This window comes from Motacilla alba, chromosome 11 (genome assembly GCF_015832195.1).
Source record: "Motacilla alba alba isolate MOTALB_02 chromosome 11, Motacilla_alba_V1.0_pri, whole genome shotgun sequence".
Lineage (NCBI taxonomy): Eukaryota > Metazoa > Chordata > Aves > Passeriformes > Motacillidae > Motacilla > Motacilla alba.
The window spans coordinates 12,364,501-12,383,194 of NC_052026.1; the positions used below are offsets into that span (position 1 = coordinate 12,364,501).

Here is an 18,694-nt window from a genome sequence, read left to right on the forward strand (position 1 = left end):
CTGCAAGTCTCATTAGAGCCTTCAGCTGGACAGGAGTAAATGGGATATATTATTGTAAGAGATTTAATGACCATGTTGTGGAGAGTGGGAATAAAGGATGGTGGTTTACCGAGCAGACTTTGAAAAGCTGCTCAATTAGCTGAGAGGATTTTTCAAGATGTTTCTTTCCAGAGCCAAAGCTGAGAGATTTAATTGGGGGCTGCAGAGCAAATGAGTGTATATGGCACAAGGACAGACAGCAAAGGGCATTATAAAGCACTTATGGAGTTATTACCTACTTGTAAACCCAACCCCAAAAATGGGACCTTTATTGATAGTGTCTTGGAAGTGGTGGTGCTTGCCCTGGTTTCTCTGGAGCATGAGGATTGGGTACCTGGAGTGACATGGCTGTAGGTACCCTGATAGCAATTTCAGTTGAAACATTATATTCATGTATTTTCCTTGTCCGTGGGAATCTGCCCTGACATCTCTTCTGAGTTCATGACACAAGGCCTGAACTGATTCCAGCTCCTTGTCTGGGCCAGGTGCTGGGAATGTCCGTCAGGCCTGGCTCAGGTTAGTGGTACCAAACCTCAGAGGGGAGATAAGGGCAGGTTTGGGAGGGAATGGGGCATTTCTCCTGCTACAGGGAAGCCAGGAGCTTGTGGAGATGAGATGTAGCTGGGGGTGTTGGCTCCTCTTTCAGAGAGGAGGCAATCTGCAGGAAGGTCTGTTCTGCATGGAAATGGCTGCATAAGGGAAAAGGCTCTGGCTTTAGTGGCAAGTCAGGGAAGTGATGAACATTGAGGATTTAATATTTTTTTGATCTATCTTATTGATATCTCATCCTGCTTTTCAAAGGGAAACTTTTCAGATACAGCAAATTGATATTTCTTCTGCTAATGTTGTTGTTTTGTTGGGTTTTGGTTTGGTGGGGGTTTTTTGAGTGGTTTTTTGGGGTTTTTTTGTTTTGTTTTTTTTTACTGATACACAATTTTAAAGTGCTTGGAAAGGACTTTTGCAGCTTGATTGGATATAGTATCCTGGCAGATTAAATATGTGCCATAACTGAGATTGTAAAAGGCCTGGGTTTGTCCTGCTGCCTTGGTGGGAGTGTCAGTGCCACATTTCCCAAACTGCATTCAGAGGCACGGAGGGGCTGTCAGATGACCATGCAAGGGTTCAATTAGTGTTCAGTGATTCTCCCTTAGGAGGGCTGGTGCGCCATGCTGCCTCTGGTGCAGAGGTGCTCCAGCCTGGATGTTTTACCCTGTTCTCACCTGGAGCAGTCTGTGTGCTCCCGGTGTGTGCTGAGGAGTGGCAGGGGGCAGAATGCCAATGCACACCCAGGTGGAGGTGATGAGTGTGGGGACTCCTTGGAATGCATTTGTCACCACCACAGGCTTCTGTGACCCTCAGCTCAGGTTATTTCTCTTGCTACACCACCTAAATCTCACTAAGAGCTTCTATTGCTACTTCTCTTCCTCGGAAGCAGGGCTATCCTATGTTTGCCTTTAATCCCTGGGAAGTTCCCTCAGGGGAAGTGGAGCAGATCTTTAGTGGAGGAAAAGCACTCCTTTTGCCTCTTTGCTTGCATGCTCTCCTCTGCTCTTGTTGCTGTGGGAACAAGGGACAGAGCACTGGGCTCTGGCATCCTTTTTAATTAGGTATCTTCTGCAGATCAGCTGTATTTATTGAAGATTTTTTATTATAGCTATTAAAATTAAATAAGGCAAAAATTGAATCCAGAACAAATACACTGCTGCAAGTTATCCTCATAATGTGCCAGCAATTTTTGCCTGACAATTGTGAGAAAATATGTTCTGGCAGCCTGTGTTCAGGCAATTGGCCAGGAACAGCTATAAACCATGGGTATCTTTTTCTTCCTCGTATCTTTCTCGCTCATTTAAAGTACCAGATAACATACACGTGAGCCAAAGGTGTATCTTACTGACTTGCAATGGGGAAAGGCATATCTGAAGCTGAAACAATGATACATCCCCATCTGTAACTCCCAGCAAGGATAATCTGAGGGGCAGGAACAGCCCATCTTTTTTCATGGGAGGATGTGTTAGCAAAGAGTAAAATGGATGTTCTTGGGCTGAGAAGCAGGAGCCTGAGTGTCTCTGGCTGGCTGCACCATGGGAAGGTGGTGTGCTGCTCTGGGAAAAGTCTGCACGGCTTCCAGAAAGTTGTAGAGGTGGAAATAATTTTTAATTATTCTTTAAATGGAACTTTCTTTTCTGTGACCCTGCTGCAGCCAGTGCAGAGGTGAAACCTGTCTGTGTGGTCCAGGTGCCACAGCAGAGCTGAGTGCCAGCTGCAGAGGGAGATGCTCTGGCCATGCTCCTGCTGCCCCTCAGCAGAACTTTAGAGGGCTGGTGCAGCTGGCCTTGGCTTCAAGAATTGACTCAGCCTGGACCTGGGGTTTGGAGCCAAGATCAGACCCTGCTGCCAGGTCTGTGCCCTAACTGGGTGCTGGTGTTGAGGCCCCCAGCCTGGCAGTGCCATGGGAGTGCCTTCAGCCCCTGGTTACTCGTGGCTTTCCAACCTCAGGCTGCAAGAGCAGCAAGACTCCAAGGCTTTGCTGACTGTGGCTCTTGGGTGCTTCTGGTGCTCTGCACATCCAGTGGGAGCTCCTTTCCTGAAGCCTCAGTGTAGACTCCAGGAGGCCACAGAAGCTCTGCTAGAGGCACATGGTGATTTGGCTGTGTGTTGTTCTGCTGTGCCAGCACCAAAGCACAGGCTTGGGCCTGGTCTGCAAATAAAAATTAGTGCACTGAGGCTTATTTTCCCTTCTAAAGGATCTTCTGTTCATCGTGGAGATGTTACTTTTCCAGCTGGCTGGTTTGCTGGCTTTCAAACATGCTGCACTTTGTTAAGCAAGGCTGCTTTCCCTTCCTCATCTTTGTAGTACCATCAGTCTCTTTCTTTTTTCCTTTATACATCCCTCCCCACCTTCCAAAAGAGATTGAATTAGTACTGGCAAAATGTTCAAGGTTTATCAAAATCTTTACCAGTGTATTCACATTAATGAGCTCTGCAGTGTAGAATAATAACAATATTATTATTATTACTACTACTACTACTACTACTACTAATAATAATAATAATGGGGCAATCTGTACCCTGGCAGGCAGGAGCAGCTGCAGAGCTGCCATGGCATCACGCTGTCACCCTCCTTGGCACCAGCACCATCTGCAGAGAGCAAATGTGCAGCACTCATTAAGCCCTGTGACATCCCCATGGGGTGGGATAAGAGGAAAGGAAGGACAGAGGGGCAGGAAGGGACCACGAATTAATTTGAAATACTTCTGCCTGGAAAGCTGAGTGGTAGGAAGACACAGCTTGCCTGTCTGGGCTTCAAACTGGAGACCAGAGGGAGGGAATGGGGAATGCATGACTGTCCCTGGGCTTTTTGAAGCAAACACAGCCATGTGCAGAATTGTCTTTTATCCTTTTGTAGCTGGAGTGATGGTGGTATCAATTAATACACTTGGTATGTGTCAAACAGTGGGGGAAAAAAGTGTATGCTATAAATGGAAGTACTTGCATAAGACTGTAAAGCAAGATAAAATATTTATATTTTTCAAAGAAAGGAACTAAACTTGTTTCCTCTCTCCTGCATCCTGTAATCTAGTTGTAGGAAAACAGCAGAGTTTAGATCTTGCAAAAGGTTTTCCTAAGCTGGAAATCAGAGGGGAAAATGGTTTTCTAGCATTTAACTGGAGGTAGAATGAATTGAAAATAAGTTATAAAAGTGGAGCTGTCCATAGCCAGGAATATTAAATCCTCCTATAGCAAGAGCAGCATGTGAGAGCGAGGTGCTAAATGCTGAAATCCTGGGGAGATGAAGGGAAAGGAAAACCAAGCAGTGGGAGACGTTCTCGCAGAGCACTGTCTGCAAAATTGGCTGGAGCAGGACACAGAGCCTTAAAAACTTCTCAAACCCAGTTGTTGCTTTCTAAATGAGGTGCCTGACATTTGAAAGGTCAGCAGCCAGGGAGAGGGTGACTGCTGTTCAGCAAATGCAGTCCGACTGTGCTCGCTGCCGTGCCTGTCCTTCTCATGGGGGCTGGGGCTGCCTGATTGCCAGGCAGACAATCTCTGCAGATGTTGCCTAAAAAGCCATATTTGCAACACCCAAACAAGGAGGGACACCTGGTACTTCTCCCATTTCCCATTTCCCCTCCCTCTAGGGGGCTAATAATGGGGCAAGTGGGCAAAGAAAGACGGAAGGGAGGTTGAGGGTAGATTCAGGTAGAGGGGGTGGAAGAAGGAGTGTCTATTGGCAGACCAGGGCACCAGCTAGGAGCAGAGATAGCTGCCCTGCTGACAGCTGGGGCCGGGGGGTGTCACATGCGGCGCTTAGCGTGTCCCTGCTCCCTCCTGTGTCTGCAGGGTGAGCCCTCTGCAGACACAGCATCCCTGGCTGAAGGCTCAGGCTGCTCACAGCAAAACCCGGCTGGGGGCTGGCTGCAGCTGAAGGAAAGATTTAGCAGGACAAACAGATTTTTCAGTTTTTTCAGTTTCTTTCAGTATCAAGAGCCCTAAACTCTGGATCACCGGGGCCACTTGCTCCCTTCCCCTGTGCTTTTCTGAGAGCCCCTTACCCACCTGAGCAAGTGTATTCCTGCAGCAAGTGACTGGAGAGCCAAGGCACTGTGAAAGAAAGCAGCTTCTTATATTCATAAAGCAGTGCAGGGCAGGACTGGGCCATTGCAGTACAGCATGAGTAGGGTTTTTTCTTTTTACTGTCTGTCTTCTAGAATTTTAGGATTCACGTTTTAAGCCTGCAGTATGTATTTCTGTGCTGGACTGCTAAACCTTTGAATTGTCAGCATGCTGAGCATTTTGATCCTTTTATAAAACAAGAATGAGGATTAAACCTTTCTCACTGCACAGCTATTGCAGCAGCACTGGGTGCACATTCACAGGGGCTGAGCTTGCATCAGGAGCCACGTTCTGTAGCACAGCCCAAAATCCCATGGGATTTGGGCAGGGAGGAAACCACTGAGCCCATCGTGAGCTTCCTTCTCTCTGCAAAAACACAGCAGTGTGCTCCATGGGAGAGACAGGCAAGGATTGGAATGAGCTTCTCTTGAATTAGGGTGGACATAGAAGGAAACAGTAAATGCTGTGTCATCTCCCACACCCAATGTCACCAAGCCCTCAGGCAGATATGGCCTCTGACCCGGCACCACGGCACGGCCTGGCCAGGACCCTGGCCCTCACCAACCCCACTGGGTTTGCAAGGACTGTTTGGTTTCCTATCTCCTAGCTTATTATGTCCTCCTTTTTTGTGTTTCACCCATGGCTTTGTGCATTGAACCAGTCTAGAAATCCAGCCTGTGCTGATAGTTTGGGAAGGCAGGAAATTTTAGTGCGTTTCCTGCAGGCAAAGGAGAGCCTGCAGAGAGCTGTGCTCCTCCAAGGCTGTGATGATGCTCATCTGCTTTTTGGAAAGCTTTTTCATGGCAGGTTTGGCACTGACATGAGAGCTGCTAGTGCTGGGAGACAGAAAACCTCTCTGTAAACTGCTGCTTTGATGAAGCTCTCAGATGAGCCTTCTCCTGCACCAGGATGCTTCTTTCTTCAAATGGGCCCAATCTCTGCTAATAAATCACCTCCTCCACACGAGGAGGGTTTGATCAAACATCACAGGAGATATCATCAAGGGCTAAACCTACCATTTTCTATTCCATTACCTTAAGCTCATAATGCTCAGTGTATCAAAGAAGTACAGAGTTCCCTCAAGTGTTTCTATTGCCAAACCAGGCAACCCACAGCGAGTTGTCCATGTGCAGAGTGGCTCCTGAGTTTTCTTTCTTGGTTTCTGGGTTGTCTTTACTCCTGCTGTAGTACTCTGTACTCCTGAGCAGAATGGAGCAGGGCTGTGTTCCCAACTTAGGGCTCCTCAACTTTGGGAGATTAAAAAAAAAGTGTTAGCAATTTGTATTTCCTATGAGTATCTTGTATAGCATTTCCTGCTGTGGCACTTCTGTGAATCTAGATGCTGTTGGGTTCTGCTGGGAGGTTTTTTTGGTGTTGTTTTTCTTTTTTAAACTATAAAAGGATTCCAGTGATTTTCTTACCAGAGCCTGGGGACAGCAGAAGAGAGCTCATCTGTGTGTGGTTTATCTTGGAAACTGTTAAGCATCACCCTAAGGGCTGGAGGCCCTGAGTGCCTGTGCTCTCCTGTGTAAATTTGGTTCTGCCAAAAGCAGGAGGGTCATGCTTCACCTTGTGTCAGACAGCTTGCGTGTCTTGGCTCTCATGGGCCACATTCCCCTTTTTCTCCTCCTTCTGCACAAAGCATTGCTTTCCCAGCTAGTTTCTCACACCAGCATCCAGCACTTCCCCCCTCTGCTCTCCAGACTTCACCTTTGGGCTTCATAAGACCTTAAAGAGAGAAGAAGAGGTGAGAGCAGAGTTCCCCCTGCAGAGGCTGGGACCGTGCTGTTCTGCTGGGTTTCAGCATGCCAGTGTGGGCAGTGCTGCTCCGTGTTCCCAGGGCACCACACAAACCCAGCTTAAACCTGGATGGTGCCCTGGGGAAGTTCTGCATCACAAGGTTCTGCAGAAGGGTCTGGAAGCATCTCCCTGCACTGCCCGTGGGCCTCTCCATGGGAGCTGTCTGCTGCCGGGTTCTCAGCTGGGCTGGGAAAGGCTGTGTGCTGCTCCCGGTCTCATGGCTGCAGCAGATGCTGCTGAGATGGTGTGGAAAAACTGTGAATTCAGCAAACACTAAGTAGCACACGGCATTAAAAATTCACAAAGACTTCTCTGAAACACGGTCTCCCAAAGAAGCATTTTGATGAGCTGCAGCAGGGCTGGGTGAGTGAGTAGGGAGACCCTTCCCCAGCGCTGTGTTAGGAAGCAGTCCCATGCACAGCTCACCCCAGTGGTTTGAGCATTTGTGGTTCTCAATTTTCAATAAAAACTGCAGCAGAGGGTTTTTTCATCTTCCTTTCCTATTTAGGAGCTCAGTGACCTGTTCAGGTTTGCTGTGGAAAAGTAAAAAATTGAGAGGCTGTTGTCAGTGTTCAGGGGAAGATATAAGGATTAAACTGAAACAAAACTTGAAATACTTTAGGCCTGGGATTTTCAAATGTTCCTTTGAAAGTTTTCTTTAAGAAGAAAAGCCAGGTGACCCCATTTTTCCCTGAGGAAAAAAATTAAAAAAAAAGAAAAAACCAAACAAACTTGAAGGCATTTTTCCAGTGACTTTGTCCTTCTGATACTCTTTTTCCCCCTCATTTTGGCTTTACCCAAACTGGAGCAGGCTGGGTTGAATCAGAGTCCCCGGGTCAGTGCCTGGGATGCTGAACACAGCAGGAGCTGGTGAGAGATGCTGAGATGGGCGGGGGCCAGGGGTGCTTCACGACAGGAATCTTGAGTCGGCACACAAGTTTCCCTCTGCCTTTTGAATCCTGAGTTGGCACACAGTTTCCCCCTGCCTCTTGTGCGGGTACCAGGGGCTTTGCGGGCTCCTGCAGCTCGGTCTGGGCGGAGCAGGGGCAGAGGCGCTGCGGGGATGCTCAGCTCGCAGTGCCAGCCCTGACCTACTTGTGAAAGCCGTGCCGTGCTCGGGGGGGCTCTGCCGGGCAGCTGCAGCGATTCCTGTTACTATTGTTTTCATCCTTTGTTTAATTTGTGTTATTTCATTTGTACTTTAGTCTCAACTGCATGGGTCATTGCAGAAAAGACAGCAAAAGACCTTATCTTTCTCCTCCTTTAACCAAAAAGCTGGGTAAGAGTTCAGGGGGTTTAATAACCTACTTTTGAGATGAACAAACTACAAAAACTAAACAGAGAAGATAGTCATGCTGCAGCTTTGTTAAAAGTAGAAATCTGTGATTAAAGAGGTGCTAGTTGAATTTGCTGGAGCAGAAAAACGTATTTAGGTTTTGTTTTTTCTTTTCAATCTTTTCAGAGCAGATGCGCCTTCCTTGCAGGTCTGCTCTGTTCTGTGCTGCTCGGAGGCTTTGCTGGATGAAAGAGTGTAGAAGAGACCTGCATTGTTTGCCTTGGAGATGTTAAATATCTCTGACAGGGCTGAGACACCCATCCTGCCCTGGACAAATAGCTGGAGACACTGAGCATAGGGCTTACATTTTCACTGTGAAAATAAACGGGAAATGCAGAAGCTTATTAAGTGGAAGCATAAAAATAAGAGCAGCTGTGGTGGATTGAGTGAGGTTTGGCTTGGCTGCCATGGGGAGCCAGGACAGACCATGCTGGAGACCTGCAAGGGCATCCCATGGGGAGGGACCACGTTGGCTCTCATTTGGACTGAAGCAGAGGCTACCCCAAAAAAAATCTCTCAGAGAGGGATCAACAAAAAAAGGGGTGTCTCAGAGAGGGATCATCAAACGTGAGCAGTTGTTTTGTTTAGAGTCTGAAATTTTGTTTTAACAGGGATTTTGAGACCATTGAGTTTCAAAAAATGAAATATTAGTGTTGCAGGAGGTCAGTGTTGTAGGCTTCCACCTGGACTTCACAGTTCAGGAATTAGCATGAGGAAACAAGTAACTAATGGTGCAGGTTGTGCATTTGATATTCAAGCACCAATTGAGCCCTGGCATGGGGAGCTGGATGTCCTGTATGCTGCAGATGATGAAGCAGTTGGGAAACTTCTTCTGCCTTCTGAGAATGCAAATGAGGAATCTGCTTTTCATGTTAGTTTAATTTGCTGTCTTCATCTCTGCACAGCTTGTTAGCTGAATGGAAAACTGTTGATGCTGCCAATGCAATCTGGATATTGTTTCATGGGACTGCAGAAAGCGATGAGTTTGTAGCTCTCTAATCTGCAGCAATTTGCTGCTAATTTGTCAGTAGTCAACAGCTCCAGTGGCCACATGGAAACAGCCCCGCTGCCACTGCCTGCCTCTGGTGGCTGTTAGTGGAAGGTCACTCAGAGCACTGCTTCTCATCACCTGCAAGGGCTTTACTAGGCACAGAATAATGCTTATTTTACAAGGAGGAAACAAATCACAGGGGAACTGTTGCAGTGACAGAAACCAGGTGAGTTTTCAGACTTGCCCACTGCTCATTCCTGACAAGCCACCATCACACAGGGACCCAGCACAGTCATTGCACCCTGGGCACTGCTTTTGGCTGTTGTACTAAATCCTTCAGTTAGGCTGAAATGCAACTTCTGCTGCCAGAGATCAGGAAATCAAACCAGGTGTTATTGTTTTACCTGCAGTAATTCCCTTAGATGAACACTGTGCTTCCCTGGGTAGGGCAGCAGCCCCTGGCTCCTGTCCAGGCTGTCCCTGGGAGAGGCTGCTGTTGTGGTGTGGCAGCAGTGATCCCCAGGAGCAGTTCCCATGAAGCTGGCGGCAGTGATCCCCAGGAGCAGCTCCCATGGAGCTGGTGGCAGTGATCCCCAGGAGCAGCTCCCAGGCAGCTGGCAGCAGTGATCCCTCACAGAGCAGCCTCTGGCAGCATCACCAGGCTGTGCCCGGATCCCATGTGGTGCTGCAAGCCCAGAACAGCCTCAGCCCCGGGGGGGTTCTGTGTCCCTGCCATGCCCTGGCCACACCAGGACCACACTTCTGAGAGACCACACCATGTGTTTTCATAAGTTTTTCCTCTTTTGCTCAAACACTTGCCTCTTCCTCATTTTGAAGCTGAGTGCTGGGTATAACGAGCTGAAAATAGTGCAAACCCTGCTTTGGCCCTCTGAAATATTCATCTACCTGCACGTTAAAAAAGCAAGCAGGAAGGCTGGTTAATGAGGAGCAGAGGGGGATTGGGGCTGTTTGGTGCCTGTTTTTGAGCTTTCCAAGAAATCTGGATATAATAGGCTGTTGCAGAGCTGGGGTGCACTGGAGTCGGGAGTGTTGGCTTCTGCTTCGGCTTGATTGAAACTTCCTGATCAATCCTCCCAGATTTACTTTTTCTTTTGATGTTTCTGACAAATTTTAATGACAAAGTTTGAAAACCTTGGAGCTGGCAGTCTGCCTGGAGCTGATAGTGCACAAATGTTTCAGCCATCCCATTCCCACTCGGGCACAGCACAGAACTACAGACATTGCCTTCCTAAATCTGGGATCTGAGCTGTCCTCTATCAGAAATGGGGACATTAATTTGGCAGGGGACAGTGTGAGGGCCCTCTATAGGCTCCAGTGTGTTCTAAGAATGCATGAGGTTACTGTCAGTAATGGTGTTTCCCCATGTCCTAAGATGAAGCACCTGCTATCTAAAATTTCCTTCTTTCTCTCTCTCCTGTTTGCCATGGACGTGCATCCACTGCTGCTCTTGCAGGAGTCTGAGAGCTGTGTGAGCCCCATGCTCTGGGTTTGCTGCTGTCAAAGCACTGAGCTGTTCCTTAAACTCTGTGGGATGCACAGAACATCCAGCCTCTGCTCCAGCGCCAGAGCAGCTGCGCCCTTGCTGTGGCTGTTCCAGCAATTTCCTGAGAATATCACTGGTACACTCCTGGTCTGTCTGGGTGCAGGAGGGAACTGTAGCTTCAGGACTGATTTCCAGCAAAATGAAGCTTTTGCCTGCCCACCTGGAGATGGAAATAAAGTAAATCACAGAATCATAGAATGGTTTGGGTTGGCAGGTACCCTAAAGCTCATCTAGTTCCAATCCCCTGGCATGGGCAGGGACACCTTCCACTGGACCAGGCTACTCAAAGCCCCATCCAGCCTTGCCCTGAACACTTCCAGGGATGGGAAAGTGACCTGATAAGCTTCAGAAGTGATATTTTAACTTGTCCCTACAGAGAAACCCAGGTTTCCCTCCTGGCTGCTGAAGGCCAAGCTCTGGTGTGTGCGTGTGACCTGTCCTCAGCCAGCCTGGGCAGGGGGCACTCTGGAAGATGTTACCCAGGGTAGCTCCTCAGAGGCTTTTTCTTCAGATATGGTGAAAGTCACTGGGAGTTCAGAAAGGCATGAGCTCCCTCAGATGCCATATTATTCTTGTAGGAGACCTGAAGGGGAGCACACCAGGAGCTGCAGTGGTTTTACATCTCTGCCCATCACCCCAAGACTTCTCCCTCCCAGCAGAAATCTCCCCAGTGGGAAGCACCTGGAGGATCACCATGGCATGGCAGGAGTAAGAGCCTTGCAGCAGCTTGAAACCATGCACAGCTTTTGATGTGTGAGTGGGGAATTGCAAAGGAGTCTCCCAAATAAACCCATTGCTCTGCTTTGATGTGGCAGGGCTCAGGAGAAGATTTAAATTTCTCTCCGTGATTCCCAGGCCACCTCTATTCTGCACACAAAGAAATGCTTAACCTTGCAGGGATTTATGTATCACACTGCAGTTTGCTGATGCATAAAAATTAACTATTTTTTTGCATAGGAAAATAGCAGCTATGCTATTTAATAATTTAGTATAAGTATCCAAATATCAGTTTTTCCTCCTACTATTTGTTTTATTGTATTTTTCCTTGTCTGTGGTAATTCTTGTCCAGAATAGTTATTTTTAGGGTGCTGCAGGAGACGGGTTCTGCTCTGTTTTAGCAAGGTCTCCATGTAAGAATTTCACCTTAAATGCAAGGAAGAAATTTTGAAGTCAGGATTTACTGATCTGGGATGGTTGAAGCACAGAGTCATCTCATATTAAGAATAAGTTGAGCTGTCTTTGTGTTTCATTTTCACTTTAGATCAAATATTTAGAGAGGCTGCTAGTGGCTCACAAGCTTTGACTGGGGTTTGGTAGAGGAAAGTTTGCTGATGTTTTTTAAATCACAGAATGATCAAGGTTGGAAAAGCCCTCTAAGATCATGGAGTGCCCTTGGAGTCTATCGCTGTGTCCCCAAGTGCCACATCTACAAGTCTTTTAAATACCTTCACAGATGGTGATCCCACCGCTTTCCTGGACAGTCTGTTCCAATGCTTGACCACTCTTTTAGTAAAGAAATTTTTCCTAATATCCAATCTGTGCAACATGTTTCAGGAAGGTGACTGAAGGAGGGGTCTGCAACAAGGCTGCTCGGGCAATAAACACAAATTTTGGGGATCAAGTGGTAGAGATTAAAGGTTGATGATGCTGCAACCTCTTCTCTCTGCACAATCTCCTCTAAAACAGAAATTCAGATTTTATATAGCTGTGTCTGCAATGTCACATGTTACACCTAAGAGTTCAAAAAAAGGAAAAGAAGGTGGGGCGTGCGGGGAGGGGAGACACTGAAGGCACTTTAATGAAGAAGGAAGTAGATGCTCAGTAGATGTTCAGGATGACAGAGAGGGGATGAGACTGAGTAGCAATGGAGAGAGCAGGACAGGCGTTTGGATGTGTGGAGAGCCAAAGAGCCAAAGCCTTTGGGAGAGATACTGAGGCATTTTGGGTCAGGAGGCTGCAAGCTCTGCACAGGAACCTGCTGCTTTGCTGTGCTGCCTGTGCTTGTGGAGCTCACAGGGCAGAGACTTGGAATGAGTAAAAAATCAAAGGTGCTAAAAAGCCATGGTTGTTCAAGTCAGTCATCCATTTAATAGCACCCAATATAAAAAGGCAGTCTCAGGTCAACTAAGATGAAAAACAACTGAGAGGCAGAGGCAGCTGTGTGTCTGGAGCTAAGCTGGGTCTGCTGATGGCTGCCACAGCTTGGAAACAGATCTCCTGATGGGGGAGAGTGAAGGAACAGAGGTGAAGCTATGTCCCCAGTCCCTTCAGCCACCACTAGAACAGCAGTGTGTTATCAGCAGTGTTCTCGTGCTAAATCCAAAGCACAGCACTGTACCAGCCTCTAGGAAGAAAATTCATTCTATCCTAACCAAAACCAGGACACTCCATCATTTATTTATTTATGTAATACTGTCTGTTTATGGTTCATAGCCCAGAGGTCTGCTCTGTGCTATGACCCTGACCTTGGTGCACAGCCATCCCCTCAGCCTCCCCTCCAGCCCCTCTTGGCTGCCCAGGCTGGAGCCCAAGGAGCCCATGGAGAATTCACCTGTTGCCTCTCAAAATGAATTCTTTGCCAGGTGGTTGCTTACTGCAAGCTCTGGTTTCCTTGCCTGAGTGTTTTCCCACTGCTCTGCCCTAGGCCAGACCAAATGTTCATGTACACAGGGTCCCACAGGGTCCCAGGGCTCAGACCACCTGCAGCTCCCATCAGCTACTGCAGACATGTGGAGGGGCTGACTCAGGGCTTTCCTTGTGCTGCTACAGATGTGAAGCAAATGCATTGAAATCAGCTCTTGACATCCCTTTTCTTTTTAAACTGAGAGCAAATAACTTGGATAGTGAGAGGAAAACTGAAACATGCTACCTCCTGTTTTCTGGAGGAAAATGGTGGCTAGAGAAAGCTTTGTGGGCTACAGACGTTTCTGTCTGAATCCTCTTCTAAATGTTTGGGTGATTTTTGCTATAACCTCTATTAAGCAGCAATTACATTGAATTCCCCAGGCAATTTACACCCTGGGGAAGTCTAATTCCAGAACTTAATTTATAAACAACCAGGAATTTCTGTAAAAGGCATTCCTAGATATCTGTGATCAAAAGTCCAAGTTTGATATAATGGGTGAGCACAGAAACCACCACCCTCCTCCACACACATACATTTAAATCAGGTCATTACAGCAGGCTGAGAATTATGTGGGAAAAAAGTAGAGTCTTCACAAAAGATAGTGAGAGAAAATGTGTTACATCAGTCCTGCCTGTCTCCCTACCTACAGCTTACATTTGATAACTATCTATAGCTGCCATTAAAAATAATTTCAAAATTACTTCTAACTCTAGGATGACAAAAGGCTTGATTTCATGATAAATGCTGAGCAGCTTGGGGAAAATTTTGGCATGCTAATGGACACTGCTTAATGCCCAGGCAATTTCTGATGGGAATGAGGTGCAGTTTTCTGACTACAATGGAAATCCCGTTTTCCTCCAGTCCAAGTCCTACAGGGAAGATTCCCAGCCATTGTCTGCTTGGTGCATGCAGCAGTACCCATCACCCTAGACAAAAACCAGGCTTTAAGTCATTCCTCAATATCTTATACTGACTGATGTGGTAATTTTGAAATGAAAGTCACTTTTCCCCTATTTTAATGGAAATGGAAAGGCTAATCCAGTCACAAAAAGGATCCTCAGTCCTTCTATCATTCACAGATTTTTGGTGTGTCCCAGTTTCAGTTTTACCACTGAACTTCATCCTCTGCTGCAGAGAAGAAAGCAGAAATGCAAAATTGGCTAAATATTATGTTTGATGAAGACAAAAGTTAGCCAAATTCCCAAAGAAGAGGTTGATCTTCATTCCTGGGATGAATGACTAGGGAGGGGAACTGGCTGACTCCTTAAGGGATGTTCTTTCATTTGCGTTGTGCACCCAATGTTTCTCCAAGGCCTTATCCAGGCCCAGGAAGGAAAGACAATCTGGGAAGATAAAAATCCCAGAGGTTTCCATGAGCTGATGGCACAGAGAAGATGGTGATGCTGGAGGTGGAGCTGCCTGGGGCACCTGCCAGAGCTTTGGTGCGTGTGCCCAGCCTGCCCTGGAACGGGGAGCGCTCTGGGCACTGCCACAGGAGCAGAACGTGGAGCACACCTTCTCACAACTGTGCTCATGGCAAGAGGGCAAGGGAGGGAATCATGCCCAGCACACAGAAAAGCATTTATCAAGTGTTTTTCAATGAGTTGAGTGAGCAGAACCCCAGATCCTGAAGTTCAATCCCTGGCTTTGTATGTGAAATTGTCTTCTTCTGTGCCAGCCTTTGCATTCCTGTGCCAGCATCGCCCAGTAGGACCCACCAGCCTTCCCAGCTGGCATTGGAAAGGCACAGGAGTGTTTCAAACTGAGATTATTCACTATATTGGAAACATCAATCTCTCAGGTTATCTGCTTGGTGTGGCACTGACCCTTGTGAAAACAGCTGTGCTGGGCATTAGTTAAGTTTCAAAATTATGGAGCCGTTTCGTAAATTTCTTTCACTAGAAAATGACTGTAATTGTAGTAATTTCCTTGCAATGATGTGTGCTACGTCTCATTAGCAAAGGCACTGGCAGGGGCTGTGTTCCAGTGCCAGTGGCCCTGTTCTTGTGCAGAGCCACCCAAACGTGGGCTGTGCTGCTCCTGCAGAGCTGCTGTGGCTCAGCCAGGGCTGGGGTGACTCCCAGCCCTGCTTCCAGCTGAATGCAGCTGCCCCCCGCAGAGCACTGCGAGGCTGCAATTGAAGTGGGTGCATAATTTTTTTTGCCTGAGTCAGTGGTGAGGAGCTGCAGATGATTTTTGGAGCGGGCTGGGTGATGGAGAGGACACATCCCTTCTTTGCCAGTGGAAAGGCTCATCACAGATCAGTCTGTGGGGCTGGAGGTAATTTCCCCCAACAGCCCAGGATGGAAAGCTCAAGCCCATGTTCCCCTTCGTTTAAATGAATGAAGTCTCTCCTCCTGGCTTCTGAGGGGGCTGGATGGAAGGTTCAGGGTGGAAGCCAATCCCTGTTCTTGCTGGCTCATGTATGTGCACATGCATACCCCCAAGAAATAAGAAAAAATAGTTCTCATTTTTATTCACAGGCCCAAATCAAATCCAATTTACTTACCCATAGCTGTTGGGCACTTGCAAGTAAGCGGAGCTTAGAGCATTTTAGAGCTCATAGAGCAATAAAAGTAAGTAATGAAGTACAGTCGTAATAATAGCTGGAAAATATATTCATAATATATCTGGAAAACATATGAGCAGTCTCAACCTCATGTAATTGAAAACAGATTTAGCAAACTCAGGCTCAGAACAGTGACCTTATTTTGTAGCTGCTTTAAGCCATTTGTATCACTGAGTGAATTTCCAGAAACTCAGCCACCAGATTTCCTATACTTTGGACGATTTATGATCTCAGTTTGATTTTTCCCTGGGCTGTGTTAGCGAGTGAGAACAGCTTGATTGTGTGAGTTAGAAGGTGCAAAAGCCTCTTCTGGACTCCTCACATTTTCATGATGGCAAATGGAGATATAATAACATCCCAGTTGGGGCTTTCTGAAGCTCTCTCTTATGTCCTTCCCTCCTCAGCTAGTTCTAACTTTGATAACTCCGTTGGGCTGGTAATTTGCTTTGGTCTTTGCCTGTGATTGAATTATTTTGAAAAGCATGGAGAAAATGAAGATTACACTCTCAGGAAGAAATGATGGCAGGGTAGCTGTGGCCTGATTATCTCTTTTCTCAGCCCATCAGTGCGAGGGAGGCAATTTCTAGTTAGTGGCACTTGTCCTTGCTGGCAGCTGGGTGTTACCTTCAAGTGCTGGGTGTAAAGGGGAGGGAGGGAGGGAGTCAGTGGAAATAGGTTACCTGCCTTTAGTATGGTTGCCCAGATAAAAAAGTCACAAATCCTTGTGTAGATCTATATCTCTAGATTTTAAGGGCTTTATGATCTAGATCTCTTTGAGATCTCTAGACCTTAAAAATTATGGAAACTTTCTTTGGTTTAGTAAGACATGGTAAAGAATCACAATTTTTCTCTTATGCTTCCTGTCAAAAGTAGCTCCCAAGGGCTGAAAGATCCCAGAGCAGCTCTACCAGGCAGGGAGTGTGTGAGGCTGAACCAACTGAGGCTCTGCCTGTCCCTGTGGAGAATTTGCACCTCCTGAACCCAGCAGCTTTCTGCAAAAAGCTGCTTTCTGGAAGTCTTATCCATTCTCTACTGAGTGTAGACACTTCTGCTGGCAGGAGAAGCTGGGACTGTCCTGATAAGGCTCCTCCTGGACCACAGTGTCCCATCAGCTCTCACTTATCTCAGCAGCTGCCAGCCAGGGGACCTGGTGTCACTACCAGTGTGGCCAATCCTCCTCACCCGGGGTCTTTAACAGTTTAATCTGAACTGGCAAATCCCAGCTCCTCTCTTCTGCTTCCTCTTATCACCCTGAAGTTCCCTGAAGGCATCTTTGCCTGCTGGGCTCCAGAAACCCAGGCTCTCTGGCTGTTCCACAATTATAGATATGCAGCTCAAGGATTATCTCGTTGCTCAGAAAGGCTTTTGCTTTGTGTGTTTGCAGACAAGGATTCCAGTTTATATTAAATAATCATCAGCTTTAAGCTGACTGGTACTTGGTGCTGGTGGCTGGGGGGGAGATGAAAGTCCTGAGCACTGCTTGCAAATAAAATTGGTACTTTTATTCAAATTCTGTGGGGTGAGAATGCTTTTATTCAAGCAGTTCTGTGGGGTCTCCAGACAATAAAAATTAAATAAAACCTACTGTCACCTTCTTCTTCCTCTAGATCTTTACATCATTCTGGTTTTTTTATTACTTCAGGCTCTCAAATGCCAACAAAAATTCAGTGCATGTTGGTTTCCAGTGATCTGACCTGTCATGGTAGTTGGTATCTGTCTGCCTGTACTCTCTGGACACTCTGAGATAGGAGTCAGAGCAGTGTTTTGGCACAGGTTTTAAACACAGATATTTCAGTGGCTGCAGCAAAAATGCATCCTGGAGCACATTACTAAAAAAAAAAAAAAGCATCAAAAGACCCAGAGCAAAACAAATCAAGCAAGTGTAAAATGCAAGACAGAAGTTATGATATAAATTAGATAAAGGGTGTGGAATTTTTGCCTTAAACTTAGCAACACCTTTGTGTTTTTCAGAGTTATCAAACTGTAAATTCAGATCAAAGTACTCTCCTGAGAAAAAAAATCCACTTCACTTTACAGTTTCTCTTTCCCAGGAAGTTGGTTTATGTGACTTTCCTGGGAATTTATTTCTGCTGCCCTGTGTGTGGAAGGACAGTTTGAAGGTGAACAAGCACTGATATATGGTTTACAATAAAGTGTTCTATATATAAAGAATTGTTTAGCCCCTGTGGGATAGAAAAGCTGTCATCCTTTTGATCTTGGTGCTTGAAGATGTGCATTCATTGCCAGGCAGGATCAGAAGAAACCAAACCTTGATCTTAGCTAGGATACTGCAGAAATAGGAGCACTGAGGGGGAAAAGCTTCTTGTGCAACGTGGAGAGGTGGAGATGAGTGGTGTGCATGGGGCTCCTGCTTGGACACAGCCTTTTTATCTCCTCCAGTGACACAGTGGCACCACGGGGTGGACCTCCAGGTGACACTGCTGGGATGCTTCAAGCAAGGGGTGCTTGCTGAAGTACAGGTGCTTTAGTGTTCTGTAAAATAAAAAAGCAGATCTGGACCCATCCCCTGAGCTGTGCGTTGCTGTTCTGTACCCTGCCTGCTGCAAAAGGGTCACGTTTTGGGGAAGGGATGGGGAAAACAATAAAGGCAGCTGGACCCTGTCTGTAGCCATTGTGGTGCTCTGGAAATGGTGCCCTCTTCACCCAGTGTTGCTGCAGACTGTTTTCCTGCTGTGTTCCTTCCGTAATTGCCAATTAAATGGGCATCTTGGACTCAGTTTATCACTGCTCTAAATCCAGCAAGGGAAACTGGGTTAGCATTTGGCAATGCAGGCATGTTTTAGGAGCAGCAGCCTTACTTTGGGGAAGAAATATTGACATGTATGTGGAGAGTTGGCTATTTTTTTCCTCTAGCATCATTTCCTGAAAAAGAAACAACAGGTTTTATTATTGATTTGATTAAATAATAAATGAGACATTCTCCTTCCACAAAGTAGGCAGCATTTCCAGCCCGTGACTCTTCTGTGGATATGAATGGAAAGATTTTAATTAATATGTGATCTGGGGTAGTTATTCCTCCCCAGGCGCTGCTGCTCACCAGAGTGTGGTGTCAGCAGCTTGGACAAGAAATGATAAATTAAGGTTCCTTTGGAGTTTCTTTGTCTCTCCTGTTGCTTTATTGCTGAGCTTCACAG

At 46.7% G+C, this 18,694-nt stretch overlaps 1 protein-coding gene across 1 annotated transcript in view; it reads left to right on the plus strand.

The window, feature by feature from the left end:
• The window catches only part of NECAB2 (N-terminal EF-hand calcium binding protein 2), a 73,362-nt gene that overhangs the window by 17,769 nt on the left and 36,899 nt on the right, over positions 1 to 18,694 (plus strand). The gene's annotated exons all lie outside the window — the stretch shown is intronic.